Here is a 19,383-nt window from a genome sequence, read left to right as displayed (position 1 = left end):
CTTAATGTCCCTGATCATTGTTCTCAGGAACTTTGCGGGACTCCTGGGTGACTTTATCCAGGCTCAGTGACCTGCAACCGTCTCATCCTAGAGTCCTGATTTCCTGGCCCAAGATACTTTTAGTGAGATCTGGGTGGCAGATCTGGGTGCCTTCCTAGCTTGGCAGCCTTGGTCAAGTCCCTTTACCTGTCTAGGCCTCAACTTGCTCCTCTCCCAAGTAGGATATCAGAACCTGCCTGCATTCTACATAGGGCTGCCGTGAGGGTCAAATGAGTGGATCTGTGTGAGAGATCCCAACTAACTGTAAAATGCTGTCCACACCTAAGTGAGGGGTGCCTGTGGTTGGGATATGTGAGTGTATTAAGGAGTGAGCAAGACTTTTAGAAACTTGTATGTCGACAGGGTCTGTGCAGGGCTTGAGACATACCAGCTTTCTCCCTGAGGGCTTATGAGCCGGCCAGAGATGCTCAGTGTCCAGCTCTGAGAGGGAAAGTTTCCTAAAGTCTTTCACTTACACGCGGGCTGGCAAGTGGCTTTTTTCTTTTCATCAACAGTTAGGAAGATCTTCATGGCCTTATAGATAGTTTTCCTGTGAAGATCTGTGATCACACTATTACCCCTTCACAGTACACATCCCAGTTTGTAATTGTATACGTACATGTGTATTCTCGTTTAATGCCTAGACTGTCAGCCCTGTGATAGCATGTCTGTTTTGCTTACGGCTGTGTCCCCAGCACCTGGCACAGGCCTGGCACATAGTAGAGGGTTAGTAATGAAATCATTGAATGAATGAATAAATAGCAAGGTAAAGAGCAGTGGGGGCTTTGAAGTCACACAGGCCTAGGTTTCTGCATCTCAGCTCTGTTGGCATCCTGATTGTGTGGCTGTGGGCAGCCCGGGCTCTCTCCACCCTTGTTGCCACCACTGTGGGTCAGGCCCCTGAAACCTCTTCCCTGGATCTTGCAGTGGCCTCTGACCTCCTTGTCTTCCTCACTCCCTGCCTCCCCCCGCCCATCTGTTCTCCATACCTCACTTTGAAGATCTTTATAAACCCATCGTGTCACAGTCCAGTGGCTTCCCAATGTTCTTAAGATGAAAACGTACTCCTTCGTGGTCCCACGAGGCCCCATGTGGTCTGCCCTCTGCCTGCCGTGCCAGCCCCGTTTCGTACGCGCCAGCTCTTGCCTGTCCAGCTGATCTCCACTCTGCGTCATGGATTTCCTACTGCCTTTGCACCTCATGTTCCCTTGATTTGGCACACTTATCCCTGCGCTCCTTCTTCATTTTGACTTAGTTACATCCTTTTTTTTTTTTTTCCCCCCAGACCTCAGCTTAGTCATTGCCTCCCCAGGGAGGCCTTCCCTTGATGTCCCTGACTAGTCAGTTTTCCCTTTTATCCATCTCCTAGCACTACAACTTCTCCTTTGTGCTGTTTTTTGTAGATTCTTTGACTAGCTCTTCTCCCACTAGACAGGGAGCCTTATAAGGGCAGGAGCTACATTGCTTTCATTCAGCATTATATCCCCGGTGCTTGGCCAAGTACTTGGCACATATGAAGTTGGTGCTCAATACATGTTGAACAAATGAATAAATGAGCTTATTTCATCATTAGGAAAATGGGGGAATATTGCTGACCTTGCGTGAGGATTAAATGAGATGATGTCTTAAAGCTTCCAGCATCCATGAAGACTGGGCTTATGTGTTGGTTCAGTACACATTAGGGTCCTCTGCTCTCGGAGACTCTGGAGCTCTCTGGAGGTGACATGCCCAATATCTTCTTCTGGCAGAAGTCTCCATGGGGCTGATTTGGATGTCTCTGGACAGGTAACAGGTTGATTCAGAACTCTTCCGCGAGTGGAGAAAGATCGATGTTTACAAATGCTAAGTGCTGGTAGCCGGTGATTTGTTAGCATCTCAGGGGGAATGATTTACACAAGATCCCGACCTTAGTATGGGGTTGGTCAGTATCTAGAATCTGGTTGCTTTTGGCATGCCGGAAGCTTTCCCTGAGCCACATGTATCCCAAAATAGTCTTGTGGTCTCATGATGGCTGTGGACTGAGAAAGGGAGCCCAAATACAGAGTTCTTGACATTCTTCACTTTCTTCAGTGTCACCTAAGACAGTCCCAGACACTTGGAATTTGTAGAGAATCAGAGATGGAAGAAGACACTTCCTCACCTTGAAGATGAGAAAACTGAAAGAAAGAGGAGAGAGCATGACTTTTGGCAGCATTTAAGCTGGAAGTCCAATTCTACTTTTCAGTAAAATTTTCCCCTCCTATCATAGTCCTCTTGGTTCTTGGTTATGTCCTTTTATAGTTGAGATATGTTTTATTCTTTTGTTTCTTTAAAGTGGGGAATTGCAGGGGCGCCTGGGTGGCTCAGTCGTTAAGCGTCTGCCTTCAGCTTAGGTCATGACCCCAGGGTCCTGGGATCGAGCCCCGCATCGGTCTCCCTGCTCTGTGGGAAGCCTGCTCCTCCCTCTCCCACTCCCCCCTGCTTGTGTTCCCTCTCTTGCTGTGTCTCTCTCAAATAAATAAATAAAATCTTTAAAAAAAAAATAAAGTGGGGAATTGCAGGACACATGTGGGAAGGGACCAACTCTTAGCCGCTCTCCTTTCTTGCTTCACGTGTCACCGACCAAGAGATATTTTACTGTGTTTGATGTCGAAGGCTTAGTGAAATCCATGCCCAGCCATTGATTCACACTATTTTTTTTTTAATTTATAAATATATCTAATGCTGATTTTTCTGTTTTGGAGCCAGGATCCTTTTTAGAATAGGGTGACAGTGTATATTACTCCATCTTCTTTGGGACCAAATATCATGAAGCCTCAACCGAGCTCAGGGAGAGTCTGACCTCATGGGCTCTATTTAAAGCAGATGCTTTGGAATTCATGATGTTTGTGCTTTAGAACTCTGAAAACCCAATGGTTGAAAGTCAAAGCGAGCCCAAAGGACTATTGTGAAATGAATAATTTGCTTATTATTAAAGTCATTCATTTTTTATCCAAAAGTCCTTAGAATGTCAGGAGTGGGTGAGACCTTCGAGCTCATTGCGCCTGACTCCATCAGTTTAGAGCTGGGGAAACTGAGGATTGATGGGGTGTGAGTGGAGGAGGTAGAACAACTCAAGTCTCCAGGCTCTCTGTGCAGTGCTCTCTCCACCTTGTCTCATCCTCTCCAGAGATGATGAGATATGTTGGACTTCACTAATCCAACCCAGGGACCCGAGCCAGGAAGAGTAATTTCTTCTGTACATGAAGTTCTGTTTCAAAAAAACACTGATTCTTACCTCAAGTGTGTAGCCATAGATTCCCTTAATGGATTTGTGTGTGCAATAGAAAGTAGGAGATGGTGCCCAGGAGTAAGGGTCAGGATGCCATTCCAGGATTCATTCCAGGATTCTGTTTGTGATAATACAACAGCAATCATAGCTCTTACGGACCACTTTTATCGCTATAAAGTGCTTTCATATCCATTTCCTCATGTGAAGCTGGCAAGATGGGTGTTATCCTTGTGTCACAGGCAAGTCCCTAATTGGTTAGCTGCATCGCCCTGGTTTACCAGACTGGCAGAACTAAAACTTGAACCTGGTCTTTTGTCCCCAAGCCTGCTACACTAATTCCAAGTATATATCTCAGAATGCTCTAGCTCATTAACTGAACTTCTTTTGCTCTTCAGAGGAACATCTTTCTCCAATTTCTGCCACTGATTCTTCCAAGCAGTGAGGAAGGAAATTCTTAGTTATCCTTGATCCTTTGGCAGGTATTTGTGGAATGCTTACCTATATGTTTATAGCACTGTGCTACAGAATACAGGGGAGTATAAAATCCAGAATCACTTGGATGAACAAGTGAAATATTTAGTAGAAGAGTAAGAAAGAACGTGGCAAAGAGTCAGAAGACTGGCCCAGACGCTGAAGGCTCTAGGGTTTCAGGGGAATGGTAGGTACATATGGGTGAGGGTGGTCAGGGAAGGGTGTGAAATCCTTTGGGAAGGTCACGTTTTATTTATTTTTTAAAGTTTTTTTTTTTTAATATTTATTTGTCAGAGAGAGAGAGAGCGAGCATAAGCAGGGGGAGCGGCAGACAGAGGGAGAAGCAGGTTTCCTGCTGAGCAAGGAGCCCGACTCTGGACTCAATCCCAGGACCCTGGGATCTTGACCTGAGCCAAAGGCAGACGCTTAACTGACTGAGCCACCCCCGTGTCCCAGGAAGGTCAGATTTTAATGGGTGAAGAGTTTGGGAATTGGTTCTGTTGTTTTCTTTTTGTTCTCTGGCAAGACACAAAACTCCCTGGTCCCTTTCTTCCCCCCTGGGCAATAGGAGGTGTGGACATTCCAGCTCTGAAATTCTATCCTATATTAAAATAAAACTGGCCTAAGGAAATAATTACAGAAGTATTGGAAGATTAAGTATAATGCCATTCATTGCAGCCTAATTTATAAAGACAACAAATGCGCGGATACAAGAGGGGTTGTAGGGGATCGTTGTTAAAATAAATTATGATAAAACCATATGTTAGAATATATAGCTGTTTGAAATAGGCTGTTTTAGAAGGGATATTTAATGACAGGAATATGCTCATGATATGGTAAGTGAAAAGAGCGGGTTATAATAAATTACTATACTGTAACTTCCAACTTTTCTTTTAAAAGGATACTTGACTAGGAAAGACCAGAAGGAAATGTACCAGAATTTTATCTCTGGTGGAATTATGTGAGGCTTTTATTTTCTATTATATTTTTATGCTGAATAGTTTGTAGTCTGATTATACCCCCCATAAACGTTAAGGTTAATGAATAAAATTTCTTGCCCCCCCGTGCAGGGAACTAGCCCCTTCACCTCCCCTTCCGGGGTATGTGTCCTTGACACGTCGCTTCCACGGGCTTCACTTGGGAGGTCTCATGGAAGAGAAGCAAGAGACTGTAGAAGGAGGCAGGAACGTGGAGATCTATTTTTGGCTTAGTCATGAGTCAGCTTTGTGACCTCAGACAAGTCCCTTCTGAACATCCCCGAGCCTTGGTTTCCTCATCGGAAGATGGGAGTTGGAGGTCACAAAAGGTTCTTTGAGCTCCAAGATCTACTTGCTCCTAAAGATGGAATTTCTCCACTGTTGTGGCACTGGCTCAGGGCCTCGTTGGTTCCTGGCGTCCTTGCTTTCTTTTCTGCTCCTCTGCACTGGGTGCAAGCCAACTTGTTCCTGTTCAGAGTTCAGGGTGGGATCGAATGGAGTTTGTTGATAGGGCTTGGAGCTGAGAGGGTGTAGTGACAGCATTACACCACTAGAGGGAAGCATTGTTTGATTGCTTCTCCTTTCCCACTGTCCCTATCTGCTCTGCAGGTGAAGAATAGCCTTGATTTGCCCTGATTGGGTTTCAAATTCTAGAATTTTAGAATTAAAAGGACTTTGAGGATTATCTAGTAGAACTCCCATTATGCTGCAGATGTGAGATAACAGAGGCCAGAAAAGGCAAGTGACCTATTTAAAGCCACACGGTATATTTTCTTAGGGTCTGCACTAGAGGGTTTAGAAGGCTGCAGACAGAGCCAGGAGTGTGGCCAATTGAGTCCACGAAACATGGACAGTTCCCGTGATTGTGCAGGAATCTGAGAGATCTGCCTGGATGCATCTTTACGGAGCTGCTTGGGCCAGGTGCTGAGAGGCCTGGAGATAGAGAAGAAAAGACTTAACTCTATCCCGAGGAGCTCGTGTCTGGTGGAAGAAGCACATGCAGACACATGGTCCTCCCCCAGCATGTCTTCCTCGTCCTCTGGTGGTGTGCCCAGCCTGGGATCTGTGCTGGGTACTGACTTGGAGGCTGGTTTATGGAAGGCCTAGCAGGTGTCCCCGTGGCTGATGCCCTCTAAGGTTAGGAGATAGATACCCTGGGCACCTCCAGTTTGTTATTTCCAGTGCATTTCTTCAAGCAGTGCTCACATGTTTCCGTGTCCTGTCTTACCCTTTCTTGAAGTTTGCAAGGAATCCTGACAGTTTGTACCCACCTCGAAAGGCTTTGTTTCCTTGGACCTGGGCTGACATTATTTTTGGTTTGCAGGGTACCCACCAGCCCTAAGCATTGTGGTAAAGTGGAACTGTGGGCTGGCCTGGGAGCCAGGCAGCTGTGCGACCTTGGGCCGTTCCTTCCTCTCCTTGGGCAGGGAGGTCAGTCTCTCAGCTGCAGTCGTGTTGTTTCTGCTGGAGAGATGAACTTTTGGCGTTATTTTTGGGTTTTATGTTTGGCAATGAATACCCATTGATCTGTGGTCCATGGAGGTGTGGTGTGTGTCCAGCTGAAGCAGAAGCAAGATTCGTGCTTTGAAGCTGGATCCTTCCAGTACAGGGCTTGCTGGGGGGCCTGGCCAAAGCCACGTGCGGCTGGGCCCAGAGGGCCACCAGATGGCAGCAGTGGGCAAGCAGATAGCCTTGGGGTGGGATGAGTAGGGCTGGCATCCAGAGTCAGAATTAGCAAGGTCAGAGCTGGAAGGACCCCGAGAGGTCATCCAGGCCCTCTTTTTATGGATGGGAGAACTCAGGCCCAAAGAAGGAAGAGGTTACCTCTCTTTTTATGGATGGGAGAACTCAGGCCCAAAGAAGGAAGAGGTTACCTAAGGTCTTGCTCTGAGTTAATACCTGATTGTCTCCTTGCTTGTGAGAAGAACTGAGGTCGTTTTGGCCTCTAGCTGGCTGTTCCCCAGGAGAGCCAGGAGGCGAGGGCCTGGGCCCTGGGTCAGTGAGCCTGAGGCGGGAAGGGCATAGGATAGCAGTCACGTGCCCCACCTTGATCCTGATGTCTTTGAGCATCTGGTCCTTGCACCTGCAGTAAGGGCAGTGCCTTTTCTGCTCCTGCTTGTCTGCTCAGCTCTCCTCTGGGCTAGGGCCCTCTTGTCAGGCTGGGCCATGATGGGACCTTCCTCAAGGGTCATCTCACAGCCCCCATACCCAACAAATGGGTAGGCCCAGGGCCTTATGCTGCAATAAGACAAGAGGTAACACAGTTGGTTGAACAGCAAAAAAAAATTGTTTTAATTTCCAAGGGTGTCAGTGTAGGGCAGGGAACCAATCTTTGCCAAGCACGTACCATCTACTAGGTGCTCTGCCAGGTGCTGCCACTTACATACTCTTCCTAACTCTGTGAGGTGGGCTTCCCTTCCCTTGCATTCCAAGTGAGGAGATTAAGGCTCAGAGAGGCTGGGTGGCCTGTCCAACGTAACACAGCCAGTTAAGCAAAGCAGACCCTTGAACCAGGCTCTGTTTGATGTCAGAGGTCACACTCATTTTATTGCATCACGCTCCCTCCCCTCAAAGTGACCATGCTGCAAATGTGGCTGGCGACTCCAGGGCTGCAGAACAGGGAGGAACACGACTCTTCTCTCTTCCCGGTAGTAGGGGAGTTATGGTGGGCGGGCTGCTGGGGAGGAGGCCTTGGGAGCAGCGAAGGGGGCGGCGGTCACGGGCAGGTTCGGGCGGTGGCTGAGGGGACGCTGAGTACCTTTGCTCTCCGTATCTGTGCTCCGGCCCTTCTCTGTGCCAGGAGTGCACGTCCGTGGTCCCCGCGAAGCTGTTGCCACACTCGCGTGCCTTCTGCCCACGGTCACCTCTCAGAGAGGCCCTCCCTGGCCACCCCCACCCTCTCAGCATGCTCCTCTCCCTGCCTGGCTTTATTTTTCACGATAGCAGCTCTCACGGCCTGGAACCAGGGTATCTCTGTTTGTTTACTTGTCACCATCCTCCTCAGCAAATGTGAGCCCTGCCAGGTGCGGGGCTTGTTCTGTATTACTCGCCTCTGCATCTCCCCGGGCAGAGGAGAGGCTCAGGAAGCGGGGATTGCACGGAATCGCTGTGGCTTTTGGACACGGAAGCTGGGCCATTTCAGGGGCCTGTGCTCAGGAGACCTGGCCTGCGCTCCTGCCCTCTTGCTCAGCCTTCCCGGAGGGGCCCAGGGCGGAGAGCCTTGGCTCCCCGGGGCTGGCAGCGATGCCTGCTGCCGCACGGTGTTAGGGCCGGGTTTGCCCCTGCGTGGCTGCGAGGCCTTGCCTCCGGTCCGCTGTTTCCATGTCTGTCCACAGCGGGTGGGGACACCAGCCATCCTGCGAGCTCACCAGATGGTTCTGGGAAGGGCTCAGAGGTCCCAGGCAGAGAGCTCAGTTTCCATTCAAGGAATCCTTCTCCTCTTTCCTGGTGGGGATTGATTTGTTCCAGGAGCTCTCTAAAAGTGAGCATTAAGTGACTGGCCTGTAATTTCGCCATCATTTTTAGGTTCTTGACAGATGGCACTGTGCTTGCCCTTTCTCAGGGGACCTTGCCTGTCTCACAGGAGCTCTCAATAATCAGAGTGACAGCCAGTGCCTTAAAGTGCTCTCGGATGTGTGCCAAGATGAAAGTGGCCCATTTTGAGGAATCTTGGGTCAGCTTTTTCCTAATCCGAGAGTGACTTTTTACTTTAGGAGGAAGCCTCATGTGACCAAAAGAGCCTGAAGAGCCTGAAGAGCCAGGTTCAAGCTCTGTTTGGCTGCTTTTTGGCTGTGTGATCTTGGGCAAGTCATTTAACCTCTCTGGGCCTGAATTTCCTCATCTGTTAAATGAGCATCCTAATCTCTGATTTGTCTGCTTCACAGGGATAGATTGTCATTTGCTTATTCACACATTCCTTCTTTGCTCCTTCACTCTATTATTCGACAAATATTTGAATAGGCAGAGGTGAGGGGAGGGCACTCCAGGTGGAAGGAATACTGGAAACAAAGGTGTAGAAGTGGGAGGTGCCCCTTGGCATAGTTTGCTTAGCCAGGGGCCAGAGAGAAGCAGAAGGGACTGGAATCATTCAGGTGTAATAGGTGTAATAGGCATGGGTCCTTATGCAGGCCTTATGTGTGAGCCATGGAAGGAGCAGCTGAAGGTTTCTGTGGGGTGGGGGGGGAGGTTGGTGGTGACCCTATTTGTCACGATGAAGGGTGGCTTCCGGGTGGCTCTTGCCTCACACTGGCCTTCTGCTTCAGTCCTCATGTCCATGGCTGATTTTTGGATACTTTGGCCCCATCACCCCATGAGCTTGGTGACCGGTGGAATGCACAAGATTGGTAGGGACTGGAGTTATCTGACTCATTGGTCTGCCTTTTGGGGAGCTGTCTCGGGCCACATGGAAGGTCACTTAGGAAGCCATCACGTTGCCTTCAATACATGTTTCTCAATGGCCTAAAAATGAGCAGCTTGGGGGCTTCTCCCACACCTGCCCAAGGAGATGGCGGTGTGTGGGGAAGGGCTGCTCACCTTTACCAAAGACACATTGTGTGCTGGGCATTTGCCAGGGCTTTACAGAGTCATCTGTTTGCACAGAGTTGGCTGAGGAAGGCTCACTCCCGTTTCACATGGAAGGGACCTAAAGGGAGGCTAAGAGAGAGACGGGCGCCCCCTCCCTCGTGACTGAGCCGAACTCTGATCAGTGTGCAGCCGGAGGTGGGGTGGGGTGGATGAGGGGTGGGGGGGGTGGCAGCAGCACCACCTGGTCAGCTGGAGGCTTTGGTGAAAGCAATTTGTGGGCTGGGAATTGCTGTGTGCACGGGCAGGGAGTCACAGTAGTACCACCTCCCAGTGAAATTCGAGATTTGCTTGGGTCCTTCCTGCTTGGGCTGATACAAGGTTCCAGCCTTTGGTTTCTCCTCTCCTTTCCTCCAGCCAGCCCCAGAGTCAGTGGCTCCACTCACCCCTTCTCCCTTTTAAGCCCACAAATCTGAAGGACTGCTCTTTTTTTTTTTTTAAGAAAATTAACCCTGTAGTACAAAATTAACATCAAAGTGAACTTACTTTTTTTTTTTTTTGCCATTTTGGTGAAAACAGTAGTAAGTCACAGAATGTTAATGCTGGAAGGGAGCATCTTCTCCTTATTTGAAATGTAGGAAAACAAGCCTGGGGAGACAGTTACACAGCTAATGGATGCAGAGCCAAGATTGGAACCCAGTGGGACCCTCGCCCGGGACCTCTTCACTGCCCCACATTGCCCCTCTTAAGAGAGACTTCAAGTGCTTTGTCGCCTTTATGGAGGAAGCATCCAGCTTAATAAATTTCATTACACCAGCCCCTTTATGTAACAGGGCTGTTTCCGGGTCCTGGCAGATGGTCCATAGTAACAGTGCTTTGCTGATTTGGTTGGAGCTGATCCTATGAAATGAAAAATCTTGTGTAGCAGATGCCTTTCCCAGTCCCTGGCCATGGAAAAGTCAGAAGGCACTGTAGCTTTGGTTACTTCCTGTCACTGGTGTGACTAGAGGTGAATACCACCAGAGTCAGCTTTTCCCAGGAGGTCACACTGGTGACTTAGAGTTTCTTGGCAGGTGGAGTGCTGGTAAAGGGTGTTTCTTCTGGTGCCTGAGGGACAGATGGGAGCAGGGAGCAGAGTGGGAGGGAAATGAGCCGATGTGGAAGAGAAGGAAGGACAGGCTGTCCCACTGTGGATCTGGCCTGGTGGACCTTCACACTTAGGAGGCCGTGCACTTCCAGACGAGCAACTTGAGTATAACTGCAAAGTTTGTCACACACATCAGCCTTGACCATGGACTTGGATCTCAAGCCTCCCCTAGCCCCTTCCATTGAAATTATTGGGTCTCCAGGTCTCCTGATTATCTTGCCTTTCCTGGTGGGTGCTTGATCAGAATGGGTTCTCCTCAGTGGCCTCGTCTGGTGATGCTCATTACTGACACTGCTTGATGCAAGTGGCAAATCCCCAAGCCATTGTCTGTGAAGTGGGCGTCACTTCCAAGGGCCTCTCCTGACCTTGTCCTGCTGCTCAGTTCTTGCCCTTGAAGGGTCCTTACATGTGTGGGTGGGAGGGTGCTTCCCTATTCTCGAATGCAGCTCTATTAGGACACCGGTCATGAAGAGCCTGGGAGAGTTTCCCGGCGGTGGGGTTGGAGGAAATTTGAGAGGCACCAGGCTGTGTCATGTGCAGGACATTCTCACTGGTCGAGCATGTGCTGGCCTCCCAGGAGAGGCTCCCTCCCCTCCTTGCTCCTGCCCCTGGTGAATTATATGTGCCCGCTGAAAGAGTGGGGCAACCTTTGTCTCCCCTGTTTGAAGATGTTAATCTCTCATGAACCGAAAGCCAGTTTCTCTTTGGAATCCAAGTAGTGTTTCTGAGGGGTTGTGGGATCTCCTGGGGTTTCTGAACTGGAGCCCTAGCTTCTTCCATAACAGCTTTAACACTGCAGTGAGCTTTGCGGGCTTCAAGTCCCAGTTTATGGTTTGTCTCTGGTCCTGCTCTTGCAGGGCCTCGGGATGGTCTGCAGGGGGAGCTGTGTTCCCAGAGCCAGGGGCTGGGATTTCACTGGCCTGGAGCGTTCCTCTCTGCAGGCTGGCGTGCTTGGGAACTGCGGCTTTCCTCGGCAAACCAGCCTCTCAGGTCTCCTTCCCAGTTCCAGCCTCCAGCTTGGGCATTGTGAGTCATCATCAGCAGCAGCAGAAAACGCGGCCTCACCAACAGCTGGGTGCAGCGCCTGGCCTTTTTTTTTCCCTTCTTTTTTGGTAACTTCATAGAGATGGAAGCTGCTGCTGACCTTTTGGAATGGACAGTGACTGAAGGTGGAGTCCAAGGCTAGGGTGGCAGCTCTAGGTAGGGAGAGGAGGAACCCCGAGGAGATGGGATAAGCATGTGTGTCTTTCTGTCCCCCAGCCCTTGGGGCCTCCTGGGAAGTCATCCCAGGGAGAAAGGCAGGGAGGGACTGTGCAGGCCTCACCTGTCTCTCTTCTTCTCTGTCAAGGAGCCCAGAGAGCTTTAGCTGATACAGGTAGCAGTGAGAGCTGTGCGAGGTTGACTGGTACTTCTCTCAGAAACTGTGGACAGGGTGGAGTAGAAGTCAGGGTGGCCTGGGTTCTAGTCTTGCTTTGCTTCTAACTCGCTATTTATTTACCCTTGGGTAAAAGTCAGTTTCCTTACTGGGCCTCACTTGTCCCAACCAGAAGCAGATGGATGGTTGAGTTAGAGTGCTCTGAGATCCCTTCCTGGTGTGAGTGAGTCTGTCACGAATGTAAAGAATTTTGAGCCTTGTTCCCATGACCGTCTTGAACATCTGAAACCTGTAGCTACTTCTGCAGATGAGCAGTGCTCACGGCATGAGGACATAGGTATGGCTCCTACCCTCTAAGAACTTACAGGTGTCTTCTTGCCTCACCCCATGAGGCAGTACAGAGTCTGCTGGGAAGCAGGAAAGTGGGATTCTGGTTCTGGCTCTGCCAAAACACATCGTGTGTCCTTGGGCAAATCACTCCTCTCCTTCAGCCTCCTTTTCATTTTCTGTAAAGTCAAGGGATTAGACTTGCTTCTTGGCTTTACCTCCCCCCCCACCCCGCCCCGCTCCCCTGCCCCCACCTCCACTTGAGCCTCCTACCAGCTCTTCTGCAGGGTGTGATTCTTAGCTGCAGAAGCCCTGGGGTATAGTTTCCTTTCTCGCTGGGAGGGAGAGAAGCAAGATTATTTTTTTAATTACGCAGCTAAGATTAGGCAGCAATCTGCATTTTAAAATGTTATTAATAAGAGCCTAAAAGTGTGTGAAGAAACTCTGGAGTTTGAATGTGACATGAGCTGGGAAACATCTGCAGAGCCCTCAGCCTCCCCCAGAGAGTTTTGTCCCGGAGGAGCAGGGAACCCAGGCATCCAGCCAGAGCAGCCCCCTGACAGCAGGGCCTCACGGCCTGGCCTCTCCTGACGGTTCTTTGCTATCTGGCTTTAGACAAAGAGTGATGGTCTTGATATTACTAACACCTCTGTTGGAGCTTACATAGTCTTTTCATGTTTTTCTCCCTTACTTTTCATCACAGTCCTGAGAGGTAGTTAGAGCAAGTGTCATTGCCCCCTCAGTTGGCTGAGTTCTCTTAAAGACTCTTCCTTTAAGCAAGGTAGTGTGTAACCGAGGAAAAAGCCCCAGATGGGAAGTTGGGAGCTGGGTGCTGGTCCTGGGCCTCCACTGCCCTCCCTGACTCTGCCTTGTCCCCTTTCCCTACTGTATGTTCTCTATAGCACTTAGAGTCATGTGCCAGGGCATGTGTTTTATATGGTTTTTGGTCAGTTGCCTGTTTCCCCCCCTTGCCCCCAACCCTGCTTGAATATAAGCTCCATGAAGGAAGAGAGTTTTGTAGCCCCTAGTACCTGGGACAGCACCCGGCATATAGAAAGTGGGCAGTAATGTTGTGTTGAATATTGTGAGTACCTGGCTCTGCTTATAAGTAGTCATTGTGACTTGGAAAAGTTATTTTCTTCAGTTTTGTCTTCCCTTTGGGGGAGTTTGATGGGATGGTCTCTGATGTCCTTGGTGGCATACAAAAATCTATGGTAAGAGCGATGCGTAGACCTCTTTTTTTTTTTTTAATGAACATCGAGCACCTGCTCTGGGCCGGGCCCTGTGCTAGGTGCTGGGAGGAATACAGAGAGAATAAGAAAGGATCATTGCTCTTCACCTCTTAGGGGGCATGATGGTTAACTTTATGGGTCACCTTGACTGGGCCATGAGTGCCCAGATACTCGGTAAACATTATTTTGAGTATTTCTGTGAGGGTGTTTTTGGGTGAGATGAACATTTATATAATGGACTGAGGACAGTTGGCCCTCCCTAATATGAGTGGGCCTCTTCCAATCAATTGAAGGCAGCTCCTTCCCCGAGTAAGGGAATCCTCCTGCCTGATGGCCTTCTGGGACATTAGCTCTTCCTGCTTGACAGCCTTTGAGCTGAGACATCGGCTCTGCAGATTTTGGACTTGCCAGCCTCCACAATCATGTGAGCCAATTCCTTATACATCTCTCTCTATATCCTCTCAGTTCTGTTTCTCTGGAGAATGTTGACTAATACAGAGGGTGACATAAGACCTGTCATCAAATAATCTTGCATTTGGTGGCATAGAATAGTTGTTGGAAGAAAGGTACCAGCCTCATGCCAGTGACCCCTAAAGGAAGGGATGTCGGAACAGGAAGATGATGGGGTGTTTTAGGGAGGCAATGGCATTCGAGCCGGGCCCCGAAGGGGGAGGAGTTCTGTAGGTAGAAGGAGCAGAGCCCACCAGCATTATGGGTCGACCAGCATTGCGGGCTGGAGCCCAGCATGACCCTAAAGCCTGGGGGTGGGGGTGGGGAAGTGAGGTATGCCCTTGACAAAGGAGCAGCCATCCGGCATGGAGAGAACAGAGGGACTATGTGGAAGGCCAAGGAACTACTTAAACGAGGACCCAGTTTGGGAGAAGAAGCCATTCCTCCCTGCTCTTGTGTGGGGAAACCCCAGCCCTGCATGGTGTAGAAAGTCCTGTAGCTGGTCTGGGGCCTCCTCAGGGTGCAGTCAGTCTTGACTTCTATTACCAGTGCTCCCGATTTGGTAGCTAATAGAGTCAGTGATGAAAAAATGGAGCAGCTGCGTGGAATGCCTGGCATGTTGTGGGATTCTGATCTTTGCCATGTAGGCCAAGGATGAAGCTCACTCAGTCATTCAGCAGCCAGGCTCTTTGTGTCCCTGTGACCCTGAACAACCTCCAGCAGTCCTTGGGAATGTTCCCCTTGGAAGAGGCAGTGTGACCCAGTGAAAAGCAGTATGTCCTCTGCAGGGCAGTGACTGGGGGCCCCAGCGCTGGTGCCAGGCTGCCGGATTCCATCTAATCTCTGCCACTGACAGCTGCGGGAGCCCGAGCTGGAGACCTAACCTCTCCTGTGCTTTAATTTCCCCACCTGTAGTTTGAGGATTATAATAATGCCCGCTCATGAGGTGTTTCTGTGGAATAAACAGGACAATCCAGGGAGAGTTTCGCATAAAAGAAGTGCCCTCAGAATATTAGCTACTGTTATTATCATCATTGCAGCTTGGCAGCATACGAGCTGTGTCATCTTGAGCAAGTCATTCAACTTCTGCGATCTCTTTGTTCATCTGTAAGAGGGGGTTCACATCAATCATTCGGGGCTGATTAAAGTAGATAACTTAATGGCAGTGCCCAAAGTAGAGTTTCATCCAGAGTCAGCTCTCCATAGAAGTCTCCCCTATCCCTCACCTTTTGTTCATTCTCACTTTTCAGTTGGTCAGCCCGTGTTTGGAAATTTTATTCCTGCCTTAACTTCAAAAATTCCAAACCTTTTTATTGGAGATATTGGCTATGATACAACTTTGGAGACTAAGAAAATTTTACTAAGAAATAACAGGATATACAGTCAATCCCAATCTTCATTTAAATTGTTAACTATATGAGTGGTCCTTTTTTTTTTTTTTTAAGGATTTTATTTATCTGAGAGAGAGAGCGAAAGAGCACAAGCAGGGGGAGCAGCAGAGGGAGAAGGAGAAGCAGGCTCCCTGCTGAGCAGGGAGCCCAACACGGGGCTCGATCCCAGGACCCTGGAATCATGATCTGAGCTGAAGGCAGACGCTTAACTGACTGAGCCTCCCAGTGGTCTTTGATATTAAAGTGGATGTTTTATTTTAGAACACTGGTCAGACTAAATCTTCCAAGGATGCCAATAAATTTGAATAGTACACCACTCATTTTGACAGTGAAGATTTTTAGACATCGTCATTGAAGTGTAGATCAGGAATGTCTCAGAGACCATCTAACCCGGTCCTTTTATTTTATGGTTGGGAAGAGTAGACCCCTGGAAGAGAACGGACCTGCTCAAGATCACATAGCCTGAAAGAAACCAGGAGTAGAATCCAGGTCCTCTGAGTCTTAGGTTAAACTTCCTCCCGCTTCCCCACTGCTCTCTTCTCTTTCCCTAGATTCCATTTGTTGGTCCTCCGTCGTGCCAGATACTATGCTCTAATCTTGTAAAATTCCAAGATGCAGCCTTCAATGCTCTTCCACTTCTTTGGTTGTCCATAGAAACACTGACCCCAAGACATTGGTAGGTAGGCATTGGCTGAGAAGGCTGACAAACTGGTAGACACTGTGAGTGGACACTGGCAATCCTTGATAAGGCTGTTGGGAGGTGAGCCGGGAGAATGAGAGTACTAGTGGCTAACATTTACTATGTTGCATACTTTCTGCAAAAGTGTCCTTACAATAACCCTACAAGTAGATGTTATTATTCCTGTTTTATAAATGTTGAGTAATTTGCTCAAGATTATGGAACCAACAAATGATAAAATTCAGTAGTTAATTTCATTTATTTATTCTGGCATCAAATATTCATTGAGTACTAGCTTTGTGCTGGGCATTATTCTAGGGTGCAGGGATGGACAATACCAGACAATCCCCGAAATCATAGAGCTCACTCTCTGGAGGGGAGGCAGACACCTAATGAGTGTTCAAACTGAGAGAAGTGCCCCGAGATGAGGAACGTGGCTCTCCACGATTGTTGCACAGAGAAACCTGGTCTGGACCGAGGGCTCACAGAGTTGAAGAGGCAGTAGGAGTTGACGAGGTGAAGGGGGCTGGGGTCGTGGAGACAGCCAGGGACAGAGGGGAGTGGCGTAGCCACCCTGTGGAAGAGAGGCTCGGCACCCTCGGGCACACTCATAGCTTGGTGTGACTGCTTCTGCCCCCTGTGCCCTGAGCTCTCTCCCTTCCTGCTCTTGTGCTCCTCCTTCTGTGGGAAGATTAAGCTGGGGGATGCCAGTTCGTTCTGCATTTGACCAGTCCTTGGTTGTTGTCATCACCTGTCCACGTGGCAGAACAAAGGATGAGTTACAGAAATCAGGTTCTTACGCTTCACAGACTTAGAATTAATAACCTGAGAGTAACTGGTGTTTGTCAGCAGATGAATTATAAATGTCACGAACTCCTAGCTAGAGAGGGACTCACTTCTTACTTGCATGTGCTCTAGGAGGCTTCCTAGCCAGGAATATGCCACGGGACGGACTGAGGGTCTATATGGCCTTTTCTCTGCCTTGACCAGGGGTGTGCTTTTTATAACATCTACCTCTGTTTGCTGACTCCCTCTGATACCTTCAGTGACACTCTGTTCCCTTTTGGGACATTCTTTTAAGAAAGTGTGAATGTTCTTTATATTACACTCCACCTTCCTCTTACCGCTTTCCCTGGAACGGGGTAGAAATTCCCTTTCTCTAAAGAGCTTAGATATTGCTGGAGTGACTTCTTACCTACCTTTACCCCCATTCCAGACAGCCCTCCAATGGATGCTGAAGGAGGCTGGCCCCTTGAACATTGACCAGCCCCCCAGCCTCCTGACCTCCTCTGCCCCTGGCCAGGGCTTTGCATGGAATTATCTTTCTCCTCGCTTACTTCCTCTTTTTTTTTTTTTTTAAATAAAAGATTATATTTATTTATTTGAGAGAGCAAGAGAGAGCGTGCAGGTGGGTGGGGGGAGGGGAGGGGCAGAGGGAGAGTGGGGAGCAGACTCCTTGCTGAGCAAGGAGCACATGGGACTCGATCCCAGGACCCAGGATCATGACCTGAGCCGAAGGCAGACACTTAACCGACTGAGCCACCCAGGTGCCCCACTTCCTCTTTATTTATATTTGACTATTTGATAAAATGTTTGCAAAAGGCCTCAGAAGAGTTAAATCATTTAGCAATGAAATAATATTTCATGATTCCCATTGACGGGACTGCAGATCTGGCTATTTCTTTTAATGGCACCACCACCTTCCCACCAACCTTAAAATCCTAAAAATCTCAGAGTGGTGTTCATCTCCTCCTGTTCCCTTTCTCTGACATCTGATGGGGTGCCAAGCCTTGCAAATTCTTAACTTGTTTTCCCCCTGGGACTTCAACCTTAGGTTCAGCCCCAATCTGTCTTAGGCTTGTGTAATTGTAGTGACTTTCTTCCTTCCCTTTCGCTTACTACTGCTGTGCCTTTGGATAAGTGCCTAGTGCCTTGTGCACCAAATGGGGCTGGGAAGAGTGATACACAGGATACCATATAGAGAATGCTTAGACCAGTACATAGTACACAGTAGGTGCGACACAAGTGTTAGCTATGCATATTTGTATTGCTGGTCCCTCCACCTTTGCCAGATGCTCCGTTCCCAAACACTCCTCTGACCAGGCCCCACCCCTGCTCCCCGTCTGCAGTCTCCCCATGGTCTAGTTAGCAGCAGTTCCTAAAGTGAGCATGTGAGATGAATTGCCAGGGTGTGGGAAGAACAAATTATGATTTCTTTTATGTATTTTTATCTCATTCTTTTAAATTTTCTCCTTTGAGTATATTTTACACTGTATATTTTTAAATAAGGGTATACTCATAATTGATATATGTATATGATACAAGTGTATATTTTAACAAATGGATGAATTTATATGTATATGTGTATACAGGTGTATATGTGTATATACATATATATGGTATGTCAAAAAATATCTTACTAAAGGGCAGTGCAAGCCAGCACGTTTGGGCTGGTCTGGAAGGTGGGATCCAGACCCCCAGCCTGGCATTTCCCTGTGGTGACCCCAGCCCGCAGTCCTGACTCCTCCTTGCAGTCCCGCTTCCTCGTGACCCTCACTCTCTCTCCCCCTGCCCCACCTTGTGCCTTTTGGTTCTGTCATCGCTCGTCCCCTCTCCCCACTCCTAGAGTGTTCTCCCTCATTCTCCCATTTTCTTTTCCTATCTAGAAGTTCACCTTCAGTCTCACTTGTTCCATCAAGCCTGCCAGGACAATTCTGGCCTGAAATCCTCCCAAGTTCTTTAGGCATTCTTTGTCAATGCTACTTACTTGGCCCCTGTTGTGTTCTGTGTGGTGTTGGGATCTTTTGCCGCCTATACTCAACGTCTTGGCTCCATAGTCATTCTATGTCCATTCGCACATGGGCATGCCTTGAAATGATATTTTATTTGCTGACTTTATTTTGTGCGGTTGGTCCTTTTTCTCATTTATCTGAAGACACATACCTATACTTTTTGGATGACATTAAGGTATGTATCTTTTGTCACAGTTATATGTAATTCTTGACTGTAAGGAAAAAATTCATTTGTTACATTCGTGCTCTGAATCTCCTGGGATTTGAAAGCATCCTTCTGCTTGAGACATATTTTTGTCTACAGTGCATTAGTGAACATTTTTTTGTACGTGGATTCATTGTTTTCTTTTTACTCCAGGTGACCTAAAATCATCACCCTTGTGTTTAAATGCCTTTATTTCAGCACTTACAGTCCTGAGTTGTGCAAGGCATCCTGGGAAGAGCGGGTACACAGAACCTACCCATTTGATCTGAACTTTCCCCCTCCTCAAACACTGTGAGAATTGACAGCAGCTGGGCAGTCAGTGGAGCTACCAATGGTCTTGGAGTCAGAAAACACAGGTTTTAATCTCGATTCTACCACCTGCTGATTGTTTGGTCTTGACCAAGTCATTTAACCTCATCTGTGAAATAAGTTTAGTAATCTCTACTATGTAGAACTATTTTGAGGTTTAATTGAGATAGTGGCTCTGAATGTGCTGGGCACCTAGGAAATGGTCAGTAAGTGTCTGT

The 19,383-nt window shown here is 48.4% G+C and overlaps 1 protein-coding gene across 9 annotated transcripts in view; it reads left to right on the top strand.

Moving 5' to 3' along the window:
- The window catches only part of SERGEF (secretion regulating guanine nucleotide exchange factor), a 217,111-nt gene that overhangs the window by 26,635 nt on the left and 171,093 nt on the right, over positions 1-19,383 (top strand). The window lies entirely within an intron of this gene.

The sequence above is a fragment of the Zalophus californianus genome, chromosome 11 (assembly GCF_009762305.2).
Source record: "Zalophus californianus isolate mZalCal1 chromosome 11, mZalCal1.pri.v2, whole genome shotgun sequence".
NCBI lineage: Eukaryota > Metazoa > Chordata > Mammalia > Carnivora > Otariidae > Zalophus > Zalophus californianus.
This window is presented reverse-complemented; position numbering and strand designations above follow the sequence as displayed.